The sequence below is a fragment of the Macrobrachium rosenbergii genome, chromosome 6, assembly GCF_040412425.1.
Source record: "Macrobrachium rosenbergii isolate ZJJX-2024 chromosome 6, ASM4041242v1, whole genome shotgun sequence".
In the NCBI taxonomy this organism is placed as follows: Eukaryota; Metazoa; Arthropoda; class Malacostraca; order Decapoda; family Palaemonidae; genus Macrobrachium; species Macrobrachium rosenbergii.
The window spans coordinates 760,995-784,833 of NC_089746.1; the positions used below are offsets into that span (position 1 = coordinate 760,995).

A 23,839-nucleotide genomic window follows, 5' to 3' on the forward strand; every position below is an offset into this window, starting at 1 on the left:
CTTGGAGCGACTCACGAATGAGTGTCTGACGTGGACCTGCTGGCCTTAGAAGTAGGTTTCTTTGGCGCAGCAGGGGGAGAGTGCGGACCGTCGTCTGCAAGCCCTTGGCTCCCGATGTGACTGACCCGGGGGGTCAGCACAGCGGTTCCCTGATCCAGGGATCGGGGAGAGCCAGCAAGAGATCCCACTGCCTTCCCTGTGGGAGGAGGCAGTCCCTTAGAGGTCTCGGTGTGAGACTTCTTATGGTGGGGGAGAGGCAGGCTTTTTCTTCTTTGGCTGGTGAGCCTCAGAAGGAGAAGAGGAAGAAGAGGCAGCAGACGAAGACGAAGATGACAACACCTTTCGCGATCTCTTCTTTGACTTCTTCTTAGCCATCTTCCTGAGGGTAAAGGTCAGGTCCCCAAACCATGCAGGGAAGCAGCCGAAGACACAGGAACAACCCCCCTGGTTGTTCTTGTGCAGCAGGCACAACCCGTGTAGCGGTGACGGTGCTCGGGCCAGCAGTTGCCGGGGCAGATACATTAGCGCGGCAGTCAGGAATGTCCAGGTGAGGAGCCAGGGTTGAAGGCACGGGTGGCGCGTGAGCAGCCAGGCCAGGCCAAGACAGGGTCAAAGGCATGGGTGGCGCGTCAGCAGCTAGGCTGGGCCGAGAGACTGGGAAGCGAGGCACCGGAACCATTTTCATAAACAAGCCAGGGTCAGCAATTGGAGCAGGCACTGTCATGTATGGTACCGATGACGTCACCATTTAAGAAGGACTAGGGCGGGATAGCGGGGCCAGGAACCCAGGGGGCAGCGACACAGGATGGCGAGTGGCAGGGGCAGCCAAACCTTGGTGTCTATATGCGAAGCCACCGTCACAGGCAGCTTCCCGAACGCCGACATGGTGACAGTCGTGGTGGTGGAAGCGGTAGCCGAGTGGGTTGCCACTGGAGCGCCAGACAAGTGGGACACCAGGCCCACCAGTGACGGAGTGCCAGGTAGACCCAGGTGTAGCCAGGCAGAGGACAAGTCCGATACTTGGTCCATAGAAGGAGCTTCCAAACCCAAACCTGGGGATACAGTTGGGTTAAAATGGGAAGCCTCCACTCGCTCCGGGGAGGCCCCAGAGAGGATGTCCTGAGCAACCACTCCCCCACACCCTTCCACACCCGATGAAACAAATGAAGAAGGGGAGGGGGAGTCCTCACCCGAGGGAGAGGGAGCAAGCAGGGGAAGCTCACAGGGAGGGAGAAACGATCCCGACAGGTTAGCCACCACCGGAGTCGTCAGGGGCGTGTTACCCTCAGACGATTCCTTGGCGGGCTTCCGATGGTAGCGTCTCCTCCCTTCGAACCTCTTCCATTGCTCAGGAGACCAGGCACAACACTCACTACAAGGAGCATTGCGTGAACACACACATCCCCTGCAAGTTGGGCAGAGGGCGTGTGGGTCCATGTCGACGCTAGATTGAAAAGTATTCCATCTCTTGCCTCCTACCCCAGGACACACATACTGGGCATAGGAGGGCTTAGAAGTCTTATCAACATTCAATGTTACACAAAAGTAAGGAAAAATCCCACCGAGAAAGCTGAAGGGCAGTCAGGCAGAGAGTGAGAACAACGTCCACATTCTACAATGGCCGAAAGCAAATTGGAATGTTTATATCAGTACTGTGGACGACCGAGGGACGCCCCCATAACTCATTAACGACGACTCTAAATGAAAAATTGCATAGAATAAATGTTGCTCAGCATGCCAGATTCTATCCAAAAAGTACCTTACTTGACCAATTTGCTTGATTTTCCCGAACGACAATTTTTCAGCGGAGCGTAACTTTTTCTAAGTACCAAGTTGACGTGACCGGTGTCACACAGCACCACTCTCCCGTAGTTCTTAAGATGGCTGAAGTGCGGCAATCCTCTCACCCTGTAGTTCCTAAGGCTGTTGCTGTACGTCGCCCCGACCTGACCACGGGAAATTTAATTCAGTCCAATCGTATTCCGGGCTGACCCATGTCATTCCCTAGGGCTTACGGATTGAATACTTCGAACCAGTCACAATGTGTTCAATCGATATGATTCATAGGCCTAGGCCAACACCAGAATCATGCGTTCTTTCTTTCTTGAACCTGCGCGATGGAAAGTCACGACTTGATTTTGTTCCCAAAAGCAATACCTAGAAGGTATTCCATGTCCATTTCGGGCATTTCTGGATTTAGTTAAGTGTGTCTGTCTGCTCAAGAGCCGCCCGACATCCCCTATCTCTGATTTACTTTCCCGACCGTCTATAATAAGAACCGGACCGAGTAACTCCCACTCACCTGTTCAGCAGCCAGCAGTTGCAAAGAGGCCCATGATAGTAGGACCTACAAAGCCGATACTGTTACCTACATGGTCGGACAGCAGCGACTTTGAATACAGTAAGCAGGGCATTTACCTGCCTTTTTACATTTGTTTTGTTGCTAGGTTAGGTTATGTTTTGGAACGGACCCTAGTGTGCAGTTTGTTGTTTTTGTAACCTGTGGCTACACTGAATACAGATATTACCTCTTGCCAGAACACAGGAGCTTGCCAAGAATCTTTCAAAATGCGGATAAGGCGACTTACGGCCTTAGGATTTTACTACCCAAACTGAGAGCAGATATGTTAAAAAAAATCACCCAGTTACAAAATTAACGCCCGTTCTAATGTAGGTAGGAGGCAGGAAATAGCCTAACCAATGTTTCTTATGTCTGGCTACAAATAGCCTAGGCTAAAAAGTATTTCCTGTCCGCCCTAAAACTTTTGAAAATAGCCTAACCATGGTTCTTATAGGCTACAAGTACCCTAGGCTAGCAGTTTCTGTAGGTTCATCAGGGCCTACTGTAAGGAGAGTGGCGGGACAACATTTTGTGTGCAGAGTACCGGGTCAGCCTCATGTATGTAGATTAGCGGGTCAGCCTTACGTATGTAGCCTAGCGGGACAACCTTTTGTAAGCAGACTAGTGGGTCAGAAACTGGCAAATTTTGTACGTTACGGAGGGCAGGAAACCCGACTTTTGCTTTCCCCCACCCAAAACCCCAGTTCCCAACAGGGTCCCCTGTACCGTTTATTAGTTTTCCAGTTGCTTTTCCTTTTGGCAACACTGCAAAGCACAGTTTTCATTACCATTTTTATAGCCAATTCTTGATGCCAAAAGTGGGGTCCCGCAGTAATTCACAGGCTCCCTTACATCCGGGCAGGAAGTACTCCCACCTCCCCGACGGTAGTTAACTGCCTAACCACCTTGTTCAAAAGTTCAACGGCTATTTCCAGCCTACGCTGAAAGTAATTCCTAATGTAAAGGACCGAGGGTTTGTATATCGTGTTGGAACAAATACCTTTTTGGTGTGTAAGTAAGGAAGCATGAGTAAATGTATTTATTGTATGTATATATGCCAGTACGAGTGCATGTGCCTACGTGCAGTTTCTGATTTCATTTTAATTCATTCATCATCATACTGAATGACCTATTGGGTCCTAGTGCTTGGCCTCAGGCCTAGACCTGGTATTTTATTCTAATCCTTCAGGCCAGCCCTATGACAGCTAAAAGTCAGCTCAGTGGTCTGGTTAAACTACTTTAATAATAATAATAATAATAATAATAATAATGATAATAATAATAAATAATAATAATAATAATAATAATAATAATAATAATAATAATAATAATAATAATAATAATGCTAATCCTTACAATTTAGTGAAAAACAATCTGAGTAATAAAAATCCACAATTATATAGTAAATATATTACTATGTAAAAAGAACCAAAGACTTTCAAACACCTGAACGGTGTTCCTCATCAGTGTTAACGTTAACCTCTTCCCTGCTCAACCCCTGTGTATTCTCGGGTTTAAGATAACCCCCTGAGTCATATTTCAGTAAGCCTTCAGTATACTCCTTTTCTGTTATCTCCTTCCTAGCAACTCCCAGTAAAACTCGGCTGTTGTTTATATTAGTCTCCCACTATAGAAAGCCGTTTTCTATGCATATAAGTGGTCCTTTTTTTTTAAATTGTAGCTACCTTGAATGCGCCAGTTGGCCATTGGAGATGCAGCAATCAGAGCCATCAGGCAGGATTTCCATTGTTTTTCGTGGATTTTCTTTTATTATTATTGATATAATTATCATGAGTAGTGAGTCTGACAGTGATACAGAGTATTATGATGGAATGGACGATTCAGGGCGCGAAAGTGATGGTGATATGACGTCAGAATACTCTGATACTTCAGATGAAGATGATGACTACGATAATGTTCCTGATAACCAAGGCTGGCAAAGAATAACAATTTCGGATGATAAACCACCCTCTCCTCCACAGCCTGCATTTCCCTTTATTGGTGATAATATAATTCATCATGTATATAATACTGAAGATGATGAAGAAAATACATATATTCAGTATTTTGAGTCATTTCTTGATGACAATATTTTAGACATTATTGTCACAGAGACGAACAGGAATGCTGAACAAAAGCTGAGTGGAAAATCAGAAACAGAGAAAAAGAAATGGCACCCAACATATCGGGAAGAAATGAGGATTTTCCTTAGTGTTATTATGCTACGGGGGATTGTAAAGAAACTTGAAGAAAGCCAATACTGGTCTAAGATGCCTTTGTTACATACACCAATTTTTGCTATAATTATGCCACATCGCAGATTTTGCAAAATAAAACAGTATTTGCATTTGTCAAATAATGAGGATTTTGACCCTGCCACTCATCCTTGCCCAAAGCTCAACAAAATCTGGAAGTTTTATAATAGCATTGTTAGCAAATTCAAAAGTATGTACACGCCTGCACAAAATGTACCTATAGACGAAAGTCTTTTACTTTATTAAAGGACGTCTTGGTTGGGTACAATATTTGCCACTAAAAAGAGCTAGATTTGGGATAAAATATTTCATGTTGCGTGAATCAGAATCAGGATATGTTTGGAATTTTGTCATTTATACAGGTCAAGGAACAATGTTTGATAATGATTATGAAGACCTTCCCGTGTCTTCAAAAATTGTTATGACGCTGATGAAGCCATTACTGAAAAAAGGCTATTGCCTTACAATGGATAATTATTATAACTCTCCCCAATATGTTATTTTCATAATAAAATAAATTTTTGAACATACTTACCTGGTAGTTATATATAAAGGATTTTGACAAAGGAAAAATCTATTTCTGGGGAGGGGCCCATGTCACCCGGTGAAATAATCCATTCAGCACTTATTTCTAGGTAATTCCGTTGCTAGATACCAGAGAAAAGCTAAATGTAAAGCTGGGGTTACTACCCCCAGAGCGACTCAAGAAATGGAGTCGTATATGGTAAAGGGTGAGATTGTCACAATCACGGGACCCTGCCCTATAAAGATTCCCAATGTCAAAAGTCCCAACAGAGAGGTGCCGATACAAGCCCATGCACTACTCAAGGGACTGTACACAAGGCAACACTAGTCGCATTCCATGTTAGCACCCACCCCACTAGAATGATGTTTACCATGGGAGGGAGAGAATGAAAAACGGGTGGGTCACCGGGTGACACGGGCCCCTCCCCAGAAATAGATTTTTCCTTTGTCAAAATCCTTTTTCTGGATCGGGGACCCGTGTCAGCCAGTGAAATAATAACAGAGAAATAAATATCATTCTTATACTATTAAAGACTTAAAATAGAGACGTTGAAAACTAGGGGAGAATTCCACCCTGAACATTAGTAAGGTCCTCGAAATTCATGTAATGAAAATAATGTAAGTGGCCACCGTCTAAGAGCATGAGCTTTGGAATTGAACCTGAATAGGTTTGTATTAAGAAAACACTTGCTGCCTAATAGTAGACACAATGACAGTAACCCCCCCCTTCTCAAATAGAGAGGACCTGACTAAAAAAAGCCTGTAAGGAGAAAACTGGGCACAGAGACAGACCTTGTGAAAGGGGAGTACTTTCCAAGGTGACCACTGAAAATGAGGACCTTCAACTGCAGATAGAAAGTTAGGGTGAGGAATTCGCAACACTACCCCTGAGTGGGGAAACCAAAATGGTTGGTTCCGCTAGACAGGGCAGACAGTACAGGAAAACTAGCACTAGAAGCTAAGCTGATTAAAAATTTGGGTCTTCCCCAACAAGGAAAGGTAAGAACAAGATGATTGTTGGTTACCGAAGCTAACTCCGATACATTACTCAAAGACCAGGAAACCGAATGTGGACGGAGTACTGGTCTCAGACGAACACAGACCTTAGGGTTGAAAGTTAAGGGCCTGTGAGTCTGGTTCCAACAAAACACTTTCCTCGGGGCCAATGCGGCTGCATCATTACTGTAGCATCAAAAACTATGTGAAGAGTGCTAGTTACTTAACTGCAGAACCATACTGCAGTAGAGTAGGATCCCTTGACTGCTTTTAGGAAAACAGTAATAATAGGACCAATATCAGTTTCCTCCTAAACTGTAAAATTCACAAAGACTACAAAGCCAGGGCACCAGAACTCCGAGGAGGCTGACGCAGGCTGAGTATATACCAGTCGTGGCAGCTTGATAGTTTGTGGCTGAATTGGGTTGCAAACAGACCTACTTCTAGGTCCAGGAAAAGATCACAAGACTACCTGAATGACGCTCCGTCTAAGGACTATTCCGACACCAGGGGGGAGGCCCTGGATAGGGAAAATGTAGTGACCTTTTGGACCCCTACAAGAAGGGTGGGAAAATGTAGTGACCTTTTGGACCCCTACAAGAAGGGTGGCAGACAGAGGCACTTGTGACTGTTGGTTATGGAGAAGAATGAACCATAACCTGAATGATGCAACTCGAGTTCGAACCCACTTGTTTACGCAGGCGCACTATTGCTGCTTTGTTCAGAACCAGCGTAAAATAAATCCTCTTGGGAGGAAGAAGTTTCCCAAGGACAGGAAGACTGCCACAGCCCTCCAAAGCGTTGATATGGAACTGCCGGAACGTGACCGACTAAGTTCCATGTACTTCATGGGGTCAAAAATATCCACCCCACCCGCCCAGAGAGGTGACGGTGTGGAATACTGAGGCCGGAGGGGAAAGCTGGAGAGGAACTGACTTCGATAAGCTCTTGACAGATGTTCAAGGCCGGAGACCACTATCCAAACAGGAGGAATCAGGGAGACACGTCCCTGACTCCGCCATACCCCGGTTATAAACTCCAGCTTTGACTTCAGAAGGAGAACCGTTACTGAAGCAAACTGGAGAGAGCCCAAGACCTTTTCTTGGGCACGGCGAGAGGTATGCTTGTGTTGATGAAATGTTTGGTTGCTCTTGCTATCTCTTTCCGCTTCCACTGGATTCACAACTACTGAAGGCTACCCTCCGGAAACAGGTGGGATTCCTTCCTGTGTACTTAGAAGCCCAGAGACTCTAGAAAACCGATTATAATGACCGGCACCCTCAGGCAATTCCCGACGCTGGGTGCCCAAATGAGCCAGGCAACTAGATATGCGGCTAGCATAGCCTCCTAATACCGGAGCTGTTGAACTACGGTATTGTTCAAACTGGCAAAGATTCTGGGGGCTGCAAAGAGGAGGGCATGAACCTGAAGGGGTACGCCTGCTCCCCGAGTCTGAATCCCAAGAAGGGATAGAACCTTCCTGCAACCAAGATGTGAAAGGAAGCGTCGGAAAGGTCTATAGAGGTGGTTACGGCTCCACGGAGCAGTAGGATCCGAACCTACAAGACTGTAAGCAACCGAGACTTGCCGCATTGAATGAGGAAAATAAACGGGACACGCCTGGAAAAACTTTCCAGTGGAAGGGAACTTCCTTGGCAGACTGAAAAAGCCTGACAGGCCATTCAGAAAGTCGGTGGGGGACAAACAGTCCAGCTCCACCCCGGGCCTTGATAACTATACTCTGGGCCCAGGGACTGAAGTTCCAGTGGCCCTGAAAATGGTACAGCCTCCCACCCATGTGAGAAATACTACTGGGAGGAGGCTTGAATGCCTCCCCTGAAGCGTATGCCTTCCCAATTTCTCGGAGAGGAGCAGGATGCTTCCTGCTCCTATGATAACCCCGAGGTTCAGTGCCTCTGGAAGAATGTCTAGTGAAAATTCCTTCCTTGGGTTTTTGTATGAAGCAAAGAAAAATCCAGGGGAGGCACATGGGGGAGGCAGAGACACACGGGGAGTCACAAGGGGCTGATGTGTTGGCTGAACCCGCACACATCGAGGTGGAGGCTGGGAGTGAGAGGCTGACGGCTGCCCAGGGGCAGGAACCTGAAGAGCCTGCACCACCGCCTGAGCAGGGGGCGCTTGAACTACATGAACTTTTTGCCGGACTTGGGATAGGGCCCGGCAAGACCAGATTGTTTCCGCCCATAAGGTAGACACCCACGAGAACGGAGGCTCTGATTAACATTAGTAGCCCCGGACAGACCGTAACAACGCCCACCTGGGGAAAAGATTAATTCTCCAGGTGAAACTGTTCATAAGACTTTTCGGCTCAAGGCGGAACGTGGCTGGTGAAAAATGTGTTTTCAGCTGTCCATCCGGACTGATGAAATAAAGCGGGACCTGCAGAAAACCTGACAAGAGAGATTTTATCAGGACCGGAAACAACGAACCGCCATTATATACCACAGACGTTGTTTCTGTTAAAGTTAAAGAGTTCCAGGACCTGGCAAGCCTGTCTTTACACCCTGTTTCAGCTTCCAGGAATTGACTCCGAATAAAATAGAAGCGTAGTCCGGGGTTAGAAGATTCATTGTGAACGATTCTGTGATATCTGTCTCCCGGAAATGCGGCAGTGGTTTATTTTCAAAAACAAGCCTGTTGATAAGAGGGGCTACATTCGGAGCACAAGGGTAGGAAGCAGGGCTCTCAAAGAGAACACGGTAAGACCCCATAGCTGGCGTGAACTTGGAATTCTCCGCCTGCCACTCCGTTAGAATTCACAACGGAGACGATGTGCCCAGCCCCTAGGGAAGATGAGGGCTCCCTTAGGGATCTTGCCAGATAGATACCATGCTCCTTCTGCCAGTCTGGGAAAACCCGGATAAGGGGATACCAGGCCGGAAGGGAAGAAATGCAATTCCGCCAACCTCCGTGTGCCCACACCCCCGATAGGAGGGTGCCTTCATGCTGGGAAGCATAAAGGGTTAGGCGCCAAAGGTTCCCCAGACCGAAGGGGAAAAGAGGTGGAGGTGTCCGGAACGATAGAATTCCGGAACGGAGCAGGATTTTACAGGTGATCCGTTGATAATGAGTCCTGAGATTAATCTCTTTGGGATTTAAGCTCCTGGGAAAGGGAAGGCACAGACCATGAGGTAGATAGATAGCTAGATAGTTTGATAGGTTGTCAATGACCCTCAAATCGAGCTCCTTATAAGGAGACCCATAAAAGAGTCTGCAACAAAGGAAGGAGGGGGTAACCACCTTGCTTTGCTTGGGCCGTGTCCCTTTCCAGAAGACGAGGCCTAACTCGTAGACGGCACCAGACTAGAGATCCGAGACGTCCTCGAGGGGGCCCCGGAGCGGGTCTTCTTGGTTAAAAAGGGTCTTTCTTGACTGAATTCACCTTAGGGACGGTAGACCAGGAACCGTCAAAAAGGAATGAGGAGCTAACGAATCCCCTAAAGGAAAAGTTTGCCTCACTTATTCCCGCACCAACTTATCACTCCGGGACGATGTTCACAGGTTCGAGAACGAGACTGAAAGGCCGCAACGTCTTCAGAAAACTCTCCGTAAACAGTTAATTTACTTTAATAGGACCGGGTCAACTCTTGGACTCCGGTAAACAAAGGGGCAGCAACTTCTTCAGCAACTGATATTGAGAACTGGGCGCCAAGGAAAGGAACATTACAAATGTCCATCGAAAGGACACAGGAATTTCCCGACTCTACGTTTCGCCCGAAGCTGCTGACCCCGGACTAGAGGGTGTGAAGCGAAGAGTTACGAGAATTGTGGCCGGCCTCCAGGAGGGGGAAAGTTAAGACCCCATACACAGAAGGAGTAACTATTAATAAGTCATATGAGACGGAGTTTGGCGAAGGAAAACCGATAGGTGTATATGAAACCTACCGATTCGCCGAGAATCTCGCTCGGAGACGGAGTTTGGCGGAGGGAAATCGATAGGTGTATATGAAACCTACCGATTCACCGAGAATCTCGCCTGGAGAGAGCCCAAACACTGAAAGAGCGACTATTAATAAGCCACATGAGGCGGAGTTTGACGGAGGTAAAACCGGCAGGTGTATATGAAACCTACGGATTCATCAGGTAGCCTGCTCGGAGAGAGCATAGCGTACAACGCAACCTGCCGGGTGCCAAACGACTAATAATAAGCGATATGAGGCGGCGTTCGGCGGACATAAAACCGACCAGGTGTAAATAAAACCTACGGATTCATCAAGTAGCCTGCTCGGAGAGAGCATAGCGTACTTCACAACCTTCCGGCCAAAAATAAGCCATATGAGGCGGAGTTTGACGGAGATAAAACCGACAGGTGTATAAAAAACCTACGGGTTCATTAAGTAGTCTACTCGGGGAGAGCATAGCGTACTTCACAACCTTCCGTGCCAAACTATAAATTCTCCAACACAGACTGCGCACCGAATGGGAACTACTGTATAGACTCCGTGACCGCTGGCTTGTTGCAGGATAGCAGAGCATTCCTGCACACTACAAAACCAGCTGAAAACGTATGAGAAATGGGCATGCTGGAACGGATGCCGGAGCAGAGTACCGTAGCAGCGACTTAGCCTAGTCAGACCAGGAAAACCCCCGGAAAAAACCGGAGAGAAAACCGGGCTAACAGGACAAATCTCATAGACACAAAAACAGAGTCAACGGAACATTCCGGAGCGACCATGTTTTAACAAAATGTGACGGATACAAACACAGTGGGAAGGTTATGAACTGTTCGGAAGTGGGCGCACTCAGAGCCAAGAGAGGAAAACCCCAGAGGAGGATATCCTGAACGAAGTGATAGCGGTGGGGGGAATAAACGCCGACCGCTAAACACTATAACCGCCGGAGCAGTAAGCAAGGAGAGCGCCCAACAAGATAATGAAACACCGAACAGGTAGTAGCAAAATGGAGGGGGAACGCCGAAAGTAAATAAAACAGAAGACAGTTAGGTGGAAAACGCTAACTGGCCTCATATGAGATCCCAACAGTGAGGTGCGAACATGTAGGAAGCACCACCACGAAGGGAAACAGTCGACGTAAAAGGAAGGGGAGGGAAGGATAGGCCAGGAGGTTGGTAACCCAAAGTAGCGACCAGGGTGGGACAGAACTCCCCGGGCGCCCAGAGATCCTCATAGATCCCCTCGCTATGTGAGCTGCGTTGCACGACAAGAGCGAGAGAAAAGGAGAGGAAGGGCAAAAACCTCTACGGCCAGGAGAGCAAAGAAAGGCAAAAGGAGTGTGAACAGGAGTGGGGAGAGCACTCCCGGTCACCTCCAGGTCCAGGTGGGTGACAACCGATACTCAGACACACCGAGGGACAACCAATCAATGCAGAGGAGGGGATGTAGGCTACAGCACAAAAATAAGGATAAATTGCTCTCAAGCCTTGGAAAGTTAACAAACCTTGAAAACGAACCAAGGGGAGAGAGAGCAAAGGGTAAAAGGGGGAAAAGGGGATTCTCGATACAACAAAATAATATATATAATCGGTAAAAGGAGTGTGAACAGGAGTGGGGAGAGCAGTCCCGGTCACCTTTGGTAAGCAACCCAAAGAAGGATTGAACTAGGATAGGCTACGCAGGTAAACCCTCGCTATTCCAACTTAACCTATTAGGAACATTAGCCTAAGTGAAAAGCCGAAACAGGGAGAGGGTGGACATAGGCAATATATCCAAGCCAAAACCAAACAAAGGGAAGCACCAGACATAAAACACATATGTACAGAACGAGATCACAGACATGAAACTCATACGTACAGATCGAGATCGCCCCTCCCCTAACGATTTTTCCCCGAAGGGAAAAAAGTGCTATAGCCAACCCTAGGCTAACCTAACTGAGGCGATGCAAAGGAAGGAAGCCTAGGAGAGGGATAAGGCTAACTAATAACCCAAATAATGCATAATAAAACAAAAATTTTCTATAAGGTACATGTAGGAGGATAGGCAGGCCCAACACAACATGGAAAAGGGTGAACTACAAAAACACGGAACCTGAAGGGAAATGACCGACCTCAGTTAAATGAATGAAGTACCCAAAATAAAATCAACAAAATTCAAAAGCATCCGAAGCACAAGGTCAAAATTTTCAATGTACCAATGAAAAATCATGTTCCCATAAAATTAACATGACAATGTGAAAAGAATAAACAAAAATCTAAAAATATTGAAAACCTTATAACTTAAATGTGTCAAAATAAAGCCAAAATAAAGGGGATAACTGAGGGCAGTGGAGGAGGAAATGACTAGGGATCAGAAAGGAACCAGAGGGAGGGACAACGTTTGACTGCAAAGATGCAGAATTTAAAAGCTTCTAAATTTCAAATAGTGACGTTTGAAAACCAAGGGGTGACTTCCAAAAGTGTACCTGTAAGATCCAAAATAATGAAAGAAATTAATGGAGGTGGCCAAAGCTCTGATATCATGAACTTTTGGGACTGAGTCAGGGTTAGCCTGCAATCTGAATAGCAGACATAGAGATACTTCCTGCCTAATAGCAGACCCAATAAGTGCAAAGGAGAGGACCACAAAACAAAATTTTCAAAATAAACAAAATGAACGTGAAAAAAGGTCCCAAAAAAAAAAGAAAAGTACCCAAAATAATCAACAAAATTCAAAAGCATCCGACAAATGTACCAATGAAAATCATGTTCCCCATAAGCTTAGAAAGTGAGAGTCTAAAATAAGGCAAAATAAAGCCAAAATAATAAGCGAATAGGCCCGAGGGGAACCACGTAAGCCTAAACAGCAAGACAGCACTTGACCAGCAAGGGAACACAAAATTCACAAAATAAACAAAATTGTAAAAAACAAAGTAAAAAACCGTAACAGTACCAATGAAAATAAGATTCCCAAAAGCTAAGAGAAGTGAGGGACAAAATTAAGGCATAATGAAGCCATGAAAATAAGCGAATGGGCCCGAGGGGGTAGCTCGTAGCCTAAACGCTAAACATCACTTCTCGTAGTAAAGGGTACAGAACAAACATAAAATTAATCAAACCCACTAAAGTTAGGAATCATTAATTGGGAATATATCCCAAACAAAAAAGTATACAAATAAATAACACAAAACAAACATGCCGACCCAAGACCAAAAGAGGTCATGAGACATCGTGAGGGGAGATCGAGACGGGCGTTATAAATCCCTTTAATTATTAAACTAAAGGAAAATAAGGAGCCTCAATCGCCTAAAAAACAATAAAACACTGGTACTCAAGTTGTTAAAGAAGAACCTTGCGAGGATGTCATAAAAAAAGTCAAAATAGAGCATAAAATAAAGAGCACAACGAAATTACGTGTGAACGAAATTTGCTAAAATGGAATGCGACTAATGTTGCCTTGTGTGCAGTCCAGTAGTGCATGGGCAGGGTCCAGGTAATCGGACACCATTCTCTATTCCATTGGGACTTTTGACATTGGGAATCTTTATAGGGCAGGGTCCCGTGATTGTGACAATCTCACCCTTTACCATATACAACTCCATTTCTTTATTTCGCTCTGGGGTAGTAACCCAGCTTTACATTTAGCATTTATTACTTTTCTCTGGTATCCAGAAATAGCAAGTCCCTGGAATTTCAAAACTCCTCTAACCTAACCCAGGTAACTGCTGATCTTCCATGGAGGGAGGAGGGAGGGAATTATTTCACCAAAATTTATTTTATTATGAAAATAACATTTTCAAACATCTAACAGACCTGGTAGTTATATATATAGCTGATTGACACCTTTGGTGGAGGTCAGAGACAGCTAACATCGTTGGAATTGAAATACTAAAAATTTACAAAACCAACTAAAGGTTTCCTACCTGTTAAGGAAGCTGACTTCATTGTTTTCCTGCCTCATTATGTCTGCATTCCTTAAGAGATCCAGCGATCCACCCAGGGGCTGAAAAATCTCTAGGGCTGTCAACCGGTGTATAACCTCTATGTGACTAGACCTCCTTTAATACCCTTATTCCGGCGCTACCAAGGAACAAACGACCACCTGACTAAGAGAACTGAAGTAAATGATATTATTTAAAAAACTGTCTGCTAATGATTGCGGAAGACTGCGTCCAGCCTTCGCAAACAACCAAAAACATCTTAGTTCCAAGGAAGAAAAAGGGTATTGGGTTATGGGATTGTAGGGGTAGCTCTTTTCTCACTACTGAATTTGCAGCTACAAAAGAACCCAGCATGTAACAATCTTCATAAACAGTCTGTACCTGTTTAAGGTAATGTGAGGCAAAAACAGACTTGCTCCTCCAGAAGGTCGTATCAAGATACTCTGGAGGGACCTATTTTGTTTAAAAGCCACAGAGGTTCCTACCGCTCTGACTTCGTGTGCTTAACTTTTAGAATTTTGTGGTCCGCTTCCGTACATCCCGAATGAGCTTCTTTTTATTAATTGTCTGATAAAAAGGACAGAGCATTCTTAGACATTTGTAAAGAGGGTTTTTGACAGAGCACCAAAGCCCTTCTGAATCCCCTGTAAGTCTTTTTTGTCCTTTCTAGATAATATTTTAGAGCTCTTACTGGGCACAGAGTTCTTTCTATTTCTCACCTGTGACATCCGTCAGGTTCGAATCTCAATGCTTTGGGCCAAGGTTGAGATGGACGTTCATTTTTTGCCAGAAAATCTAGTCGAAGTGAGCAAACTGCTTTGCCTTGTCTAAAACCTATAGCTTTGTTAAAAGCATGAATCTCACTTACTCGTTTTGCAGTAGCTAAACTGACTAGAAAAAGGGTTTTCATTGTGAGATCTTTTAAGGATGCCTTTTGTAAAGGTTCGAATCTATCACTCGTGAGGAACCTCAGGACCACGTCCCAGGTTCCAAGCCGATGATTCTTGTACCCTCTCCTTAGATGTATCGAAGGATCTGAGAAGGTCTTGGAGGTCCTTATTGTTAGAAAGGTCTAAGTTTCTGTGTCTAAAGACCGATGCTAACATACTTCTATACCCTTTAATGGTTGAAGTTGAAAATCTAAGGTTCTTCCTATGATGAAGAAGGAAGTCTGCTATCTGAGTCACAGAGGTACTGGTAGAGGATACAGAGTTGTTTTTACACCATCCTCTAAAAATTTCCCACTTGGATTGGTATACCTTAATGGTGGAAGACCTCCTTGCTCTTGCGATCGCGCTAGCTGCCTCCTTCGAAAAGCCTCTAGCTCTTGCGAGTTTTTCGATAGTCTGAAGGCAGTCATGTGTAGCGCTTGGAGGTTTTGGTGATACCTTTCCAAGTGGGGTTGTTTGAGTAGATCTACTCTTAGCGGAAGTTCTCTCGGAGTGTCCACTATCCATTCCAGTACCTCTGTGAACCAATCTCTTGTGGGCCAGTAAGGAGCGACTAGAGTCATTCTGGTGCCCTCGTGCGACACGAACTTCTGCAATACTTTGTGGATTATTTTGAAAGGTGGGAATGCGTAAATGTCCAAGTTTGACCAGTCCATGAGGAACGCGTCTATGTAAGCAGCCTCTGGATCCGGAACGGGGGAACAATAAGTTTCTATTCTCTTCGTCCGTGCTGTGGCGAAAAGGTCTATGCACGGTCGCCCCCAAATCAGCCACATGCTCTTGCAGACGTCCTGATGTAGCATCCATTCTGTGGACAGGACTTGATCCTTCCTGCTCAGCATGTCTGCTCTTACATTTCTCTGCCCTTGAATAAAGCGGGTTAGTAGTATCACATTCTTCTCCTTCGCCCAGAGAAGAAGCTTTCTTGTTGTCTCGTATAGAGATTTGGAGTGAGTGCCCCCTTGTTTGCTGATGTAGGCCAGCGCCGTTGTGTTGTTGGAGTTGACCTGCACCACTTTGTTTTTTACTACCTGTTCGTATTCTTTGAGAGCAAGAAGGATAGCTGTTAGTTCCTTCTGATTGATATGCCAAGACTCTTGCTGTTTGGTCCAAGAGCCCGAGACTTCGTTGATTCCCAGAGTCGCTCCCCATCCTGAGTCTGATGCGTCGGAGAACAACACTAGGTCTGGGTTCCTCTGTTTTAGGGAAAGGCCCTCTTGTAGCTTGATGTGGTCGTTCCACCATTTTAGATATTGCCTCACAGGTTTCGAGATGGGGATACACTTCGTCTCCAATTCTTTTTCCTTGTCGCAGTTCCGATTGAGATGGAACTGTAACGGGTGAAGATTCAGTCTCCCCAAAGAGACAAACTGCTCTAGAGCGGAAAGGGTCCCCAGCAGACTCATCCATTCCCTCACCGAGCATGTTCGTTTCCTTAAGAAGCTCTGAATCTTTTCTAAGGCTTGTTCCGTCCTTGACAACGACGGAAAAGCCCGAAAAGTCTGACTGAATCCTCATCCCAAGGTATAGAATCTCTTGGGATGGAATCAGTTGGGATTTTTCCTTGTTTATAAGTAGGCCCAGTTCTTCTGATAACTGGATTGTCGTCTGAAGATCCTTCAGGCAGCGTGTGTGGAAGGGGCTCTGAGAAGCCAGTTGTTCTAGGTATAAGGAGATTCTGATGCCTCTCATTGTGCAACATTCCTGCTACATTGTTCATCAACCTTGTGAAAACTTGAGGAGCGGTGCTTAGGCGAAACAAAGAGCTCAAAACTGGAACACTTCTTCCTCGTGAACGAATCTCAGATATTTCTTGGAGCTCGGGTGGATAGGGATATGGAAATAAGCATCCTGCAGATCCAATGATACCATCCAGTCGTGCTGTCTGACTGCTGCTAGGACAGATTTCAAAGTTTCCATTGTAAATTTTGTCTTTTGAATAAAAACGTTGAGAGCACTCACGTCCAACACTGGTCTCCATCCCCGAGTTCTTGGGAACCAGGAATAAGCGATTGTAAAATCCTGGGAATCCACGTCTTGAACTCTTTCTATGGCTTTCTTTTGCAACAGAGAGATATTTGCTGTTGCAGAGCCTCCGCCGTTTTTTTTCTTGTATCTGGCCGAAGGTCTATCGGTCTTGATGCTAGAGGGGGCTTCCTGAGGAAAGGGATCTTGTACCCCTCTTTGATCAACTGGATGGACCACGGATCCGATCCTCTCCTCTCCCACACTTGCCAGAAGTTGTTCAGTCTGGCTCCTACCGCTGTCTAAAGGAGACCCCCATCAGACTCTGTGTCTTCCTTGTCTGTAGCCTCTCTTCGTTGATCTTCTCCCAGCAGATCTTGAGTTTCCTCTACTGAGGGCTTTGAAACGAAAGGGCTGAGAGACAGGAGCTTCTCCTCTATTCTTCCGTGCGACGAAGCTCGTTGGCAGTACTTTTTTAGCTGTTTTTGTAATCAAGTCCTGCGTGGCCTTTTGTGATAAGGCCGCTGTGACTTCTTTTACCAGCTCTTGAGGGAACAGGTGAGCAGAAAGAGGAGCATAAAGGAGTTCCGATTTTTGAATAGTAGTTACTCCATTGGAAAGGAAAGAGCAAAGATGTGCCCTTTTCTTTAAGATTCCTGCAGAGAAAAGTGCCGCTAGCTCGTTGGCACCATCTCTGAGAGCCTTATCCATGCAAGCCATTATATGTACCAGATCCTCCGTGTCTGCATTCTTGTTGGCATCCATCTTTTTACCCAAGGCTCCCAGGGTCCAGTCAAGGAAATTAAAAACCTCAAAGGCCCTAAAGATTCCTTTGAGAAGATGGTCCATTTCAGACGCAGACCAAAACACCTTCGACTTCATCATAGCTGCTTGCGGAAGGGAAAGCGTCTACTAGGCTCGAGAAATCCCCCTGGGAAGAAGAGGGAACTCCTAGGCCAAGAGATTCTCCAGTTTCGTATCAAACGCTAGATCTAGAAGCTAGCCTGGCTGGGGAAAGGAGAACACCGTCCGGCCTAGATCTTTCTTAGTATTCATCCACACTTCCATCAATTTTAAAGCCCGTTTGGATGAGCGAGAGATAAACCATTTTCAGAAAGAAGTTCGTTGACGACGTCTTTCTTAAAAGTAAATTCGATGGAGGAGAAACGAGGAGAGGCTGGAATGAAGTTATCAGGAAAAAGTTCCGTGAAAACTTTCATTAATTTCTATAAGTCCGAAGAGGGATGTTGGTCTTTTCGCACTTCCTCGTCCGACATGTCATCCACCGGATTGTCTAGTGAGTGAGGCAGATCGTCTTCCACGTCATCCGACTGCTGTCCTGTTATCGGGTCGGTAAAGTCCTCCTTTGTATATTGGAGTTCAGTTTCATGACGCTTGAAGTCCTGGTGTATGTCATCTTGACGTTTGGCGTCCTGGCGTCCTGTTAGAGCATATTGACGTCCAGCTTCTTGACGCCTGGTGTCTTGGAGGCTGTCTTCTAAAAGATTAACTTCCCGTGGTACAGTCTCATGACGCTTGATGCCTTGGCGTCCAAATTCTTGACGCCTGGCGTCCTGGAGCCCAATCTCTTGAAGCTTGACTTCTTGGCGTCCAGTTTCATGACGCTTGGCGTCCTGGCGCCGAACTCCTTGACGCCTGGCGTCCTGGCGTCTGTCTTCCTGCAGATCCATGTCCTTGCGTCCAGCCAAATGACGCTTGGCGCCTTGTTGTTCAACTTCTTGTGCGTCCCGTCGTGCAGCCTTCTGGCGTTCGCTGTCCCGCCAAACCTTGAGGTCACTTGAGAACTGGCGCCTGTCAGCGACAAACGGTCAAAAGCTTCCTCAGGTTGACGTACAGCGATCGGAACTTCTTGAGCAGGACCAATCTTCTTTCTGTGTTCGCTGTACCGCCGATCCTTTAAGTCACTTGAGAACTGGCTGCCTGTGCGACATCTGTCCCAAGTATCTTCCGGGTGGCATACAGCAATCGGAGGAAGAACCGTATCCTTCTTCCCTGCAGGATGTAAAACTTGAACTAAGGAAGAGAGTTTCTGCTGCATATCTTTAATGAGTTGCAATTGTGGAGCTTCCTGCTGCTGGGGACAGACTGGGGAAGCTGCAACTTCCTCTATCAACTCTCTCTCAACGTCCCGTAAGGATTGGGGAGAGTGTTCTGGGGACGAATACCAATCCGAGGGAAGGGGAGGGGCATGTACAGAGGGTAGTAATGCGTCCACCTTCTTGCTGTCAGGTGTCCTGATCGGACCTGCCAGTTTACGTCTACTCTTGGCGGGTGAGCTGCCTTCGGAGTTGGAAGGAAAGCGCTCCGGACTGCTCCAGTGGCTACACCCTGGAGCTTGACTTGTCTCTCTATGACGTCCTGCAACAGCGGGAAGTTTTCTCTTGAGAGGTCTCGATTCCGATTTAAGACGCCAGCCCCGTCTGGGGACTGCGTCGTCCGAAGACGAAGAACACGACTTAACCTCGCCTTTTCTATGGCGAGGGTGAGCATCCTGGGAAGCGTCAACAGGTACGCTCGAGGGGACGACCGCTCGGGAACTAAAGCCTCTCGCCTCCCTTCGTCTTTCGACATTCCTTCTCACAGGGGTTGGTGAGCTTGGAAGAGGTCCAGGACTAGGAGTGCGACAGGACCGAGCGGCCACACCCTCCACTGCACTTGCACTAAACTTTTCACTTTTTAGATCTCTCATATCGGACCATAACTTCTCCCTGTCTTCTGCAAGGGATTCTACCTGTTTTCCCAGGGTATGAATGGCCGCCATCGTATCCTGAAGAGTTGGTTCTTTATTACCTGTATCAGAAGGGGAGTTAGAAATTACCGCTACTGCGGAAGGGTCAATTGGATTGTTAGAATGGGGCAAGGAAATATCTAACCCCTGACTGTCCCTTGAAGAGTGAGATATAGAACTCTTGGCTCTTCTGAGCCGGTCTCTTTCAAGTTTTCTCACATACCGGTTGTAATCTAACCATTCTCTTTCAGACAGACCCAAACATTCATCACATCTATCGTCCAATTGACAACTCTTACCTCTACATTTTACACATATTTGATGGGGATCCAAAGAGGCTTTAGCAAGTCTAGTCTTACATCCCCTCACACACATTCTTACACTCGATGAAGAGTCAGACATGTTGAAAAATCAAAAGAGAGATCCAAAACACAAGCAGAGGCTCAAACCAATCAGTATCTAAAAGGTCTAAGAATAATCCAAAAGCAAATCCAAAAGCGAGCGAAAGTCAAAGCCAAAGTGTACTTCACCAAATAACTGAAAAAACACAGGCTGCGAATGAAATTCCAACGATGTCACCGTTACGGCGGCAGGGAAGATCTGAGGAATATGTAGAATGGTTCCAGTTACCTGGGTAGAGGGCGCACAGGTAGACCACCTGACTACCCGATCGGCGATTGCTGCGAGTTTTTGAAATTCTGCCGTCACGTCAGGGACTTAGGCTATATATATAACTACCAGGTCAGTTAGATGTTTGAAATAGCAGATTTACTGACAGAAAATGAAACAGATGTATATGGCATTGTCCATGTTAGTAGAAAGGAAATGCCCTCTGGATTGAAACGAGAAAAACTGCAGAAAGGCGGTATGGTGGCTTACAAAAGAAGAAAAGTAACAGCAATAAAATGGAAGGATAAGAAAGATGTTGTATTACTTTCCACAGTCCATAACACAGAAATGGTAGAAACAGAAAAAAGACGAAAATTGGTGAAGAAGCCTAAACTAGTTATGGACTACAATAACACAATGGGAGGGTTGACAAAGTAGATCAACGTCTCCAGGATTATCCTCTTACAAGAAAAAAAGAGAAAAGAGGTATTACAAGAAAATATTCTTTCATATTGTCGACTTCAGCATTGTGAAATCCTATCTTTTGTATCTCAAATCAGGAGGAGAAGCAACAGCTCTAAAGTACCGTCTTCAAGTGATTGACGAGACAATAAAAAGTACCATACACCTATGATGTCATCAAAGTAGGACGACCAAGTAGTGTACCTCACCCTCTTCGTCTTACAGAAAGGCACTTCCCAGATGTCATGCCACCTACAGAAAAGAAAAGTAACCCCACAAGACGTGTAGTTTGTAGCAGAAAGCGAGATGCAAGTGGAAAAGGCTAAGGAAGGAAAGCAGATACTGCTGTTTAGTGTGTGATGTAGCACTGTGTATAACTCCTTGCTTTAGGATATATCACACGAAGGATAACTTTTTAGGAAAAGATGAAAGAATTTATTTTATTTTATCTTCTGTACAGAGTAAATACATTTATTTTCAAAATATAAAGCTGAAATAGGTAATACGGAAAGAAAAGTATCATTCATTATGATGAAGGTAAAACCTTTCATTTCAATTTGTCCTTTTCTATTACTTTTTCATAAAGGCAAGAATCTTTTTCTTTTGTGATAATGAAACCTTTTACATTTTCTATTGAAAGTATTATATTTTGTCATCATATTTTTTCTTCTATGTTAGTCACCAGGCTTTACTTTTTCATATTGCATTTTTCATAAATGCAAGATTTTTTTTTTTTGTAATAAAATTTTGCTCTTTTTATTTTGTTTTGAAGATCAGTTATGTTATAAAGTTTTACATTTATCATGTGTAATTATTTTGTTGTTATACTGAAGAATTATGAAAGAATAAAAATACAGAAGAAAATGGAATAAATATATTCTTTATTTGTTATTTTCCTTGTTTTTATAATTTCCAGAAAACTCTAACATGTTGAGAAGTTATGTAATAGTTGAAGACTATCCTGACAAAAAAATATTTTTTTAAGAAATATTCATGTGATTTATCACTTTAGCATATACTTTAGAAATAAAGAATAAAAAAATATGCTTCATAAAGACTGGAAGTTGGGATAAAAAGTGTGAGAGGGAAGGGGTTAAAATGCAAAGTGAGGGTAGTTTTCTTATGAAATAGTTTTTAAAAATTGGGGGTGGGGCGAGAAGATAACAGCTCATCACGGAAGTGCTGGTTCGGGTGTTATGTAATACCAAATTCAACAGGCAGTTGTGCCAATCTCCTTGATCTTCGTACTTGCGATGTTGCATCTGCCTGCGCTGCATAGGTGTCATAGTCGGAACCATCCACAAGGACGTCGGCTATCTGGAGAGAGAGGGGAAGAGGAAGCAGAGCATCAGGGTTCACACGGTCAACGTCAGTTTTGAAATTAAAATGTTTAATGTAGTGTTTGGCAATAAACCAGTTGATGAAAGGGTCTTCATTAGTAAATGACTTATTATCTTCAAACGATATTCCCATGTTTATGGCAGCACCTTTGACTAATCTTCTCACGTGAGAATCGTCACTTTTCTGAAATAGTTCGGGCACCACCCCAATTAATTTGTGGTCTAAATTAAAACTATGAGCTACCAAAGCACTCCCTGTGCATGAAGATCATAGGCCCTTCTATGTTCCCTTAATCTTACATCCAGTCCCCTACCACTCTCCCCCGTAGTAACAACCATTGCAATCATGGCAGGGAACCTTGTAAACACCGCTGTTTCTCTTGGTGCTGTTATTATTCTTGGTAAGGGCTTTTGCCAAGGTGTTTTTTATAGGTATAAACAATTTTATATCCTTTTGGTATTTATTCATATAATCGCCCACTCTTGAGACTTCTTCTTCAAAGGGTAATGATACATGTTTCTTATTACTTATCTCCTTATTAACATGGCCTATATAAAAGCTCCTTTTAACGGCTGATGGCGTCAGAAATAAAATGTTCCGGGTATTTTAAGGACCTAAAGGTATCTACGACATGGGAGAGTTCTTCATCTAGAAATTGGGGTCGATATCACTGAAGTGCTCTTAAAACAAAGCTAATGATAACATTCCTTTTAACTTGCTGTGGTGGTGGGAAAAATAATGAGTATAATTTTCTTTGTTAGTAGCTTTCTAAAAAACTGACAATTTGAAAGAGTTACTGTTTACATCCCTATGAATTAAGACATCTAAGAAAGAAATCTTGCCATCAACCTCTTTTTTCAACTGTAAATTTTATAGAATCAAGCAACGTTGTTGGCAGTATTCAGTAAGCAGTCTAAAAGCTACGTCATCGCCGTAAAAATAATAAATATATCGTCTACATATCTCACCCACAGAGCAGGCTTGCAGGTTGGGTTACATCTCTTTAATATTTCAACTTTTATGAACTCCATGCACAGGTTAGCTAAAACTGGTGACAGTGGTGAACCCATAGAAACACCAGATTTTTGCTGGAAATATTCATCATTAAAAGTGAAAATGCACAATCAACACAAATTCTAACCAAGTCGAGAAATTGGTCACATGGAATAGGAAAGCTGATAATCCCTTCTTCGTGTCTTTTCTTTAAATTTTCCAAAACAAAATCAAGCGGAACATTCGTAAATAAAGAGGTGACATCGAGGCTAATCATCCTACCATCGGACCGGTTAAAATTCCTTAGTCTAAAATCCCCAGTTGGCCATATTTCTATGGTTTGCCTAAAATACACAAAGTAGGTACTCCCCTCTGTCCAATAGTTGCCACTTGTAATGACCAGAGTGTTCTGCCTCTTGGTTGGCTAAGTCCAATTACTCGGCACCATATCTGATGCTCACCTAATACACTCCTCCCATTTCATTGATAGACTAAGGAATTTTAACCATTCGATGGTAGGAAGATTAGCCTCGATGTCACCTCTTTATTTACGAATGTTCCGCTTGATTTTGTTTTGGAAAATTTAAAGAAAAGACACGAAGAAGGGATTATCAGCTTTCCTATTCCATGTGACCAATTTCTCGACTTGGTTAGAATTTGTGTTGATTGTACATTTTCACTTTCAATGATAAATATTTCCAGCAAAAATCTGGTGTTTCTATGGGTTCACCACTGTCACCAGTTTTAGCTAACCTGTGAATGGAGTTCATAAAGTTGAAATATTAAAGAGATGTAACCCAACCTGCAAGCCTGCTCTGTA

The 23,839-nt window shown here is 44.6% G+C and overlaps 1 protein-coding gene across 1 annotated transcript in view; it reads right to left on the reverse strand.

The window, feature by feature from the left end:
• Positions 1-23,839, reverse strand: part of LOC136839102 (uncharacterized) — a 66,209-nt gene that overhangs the window by 36,810 nt on the left and 5,560 nt on the right. The window lies entirely within an intron of this gene.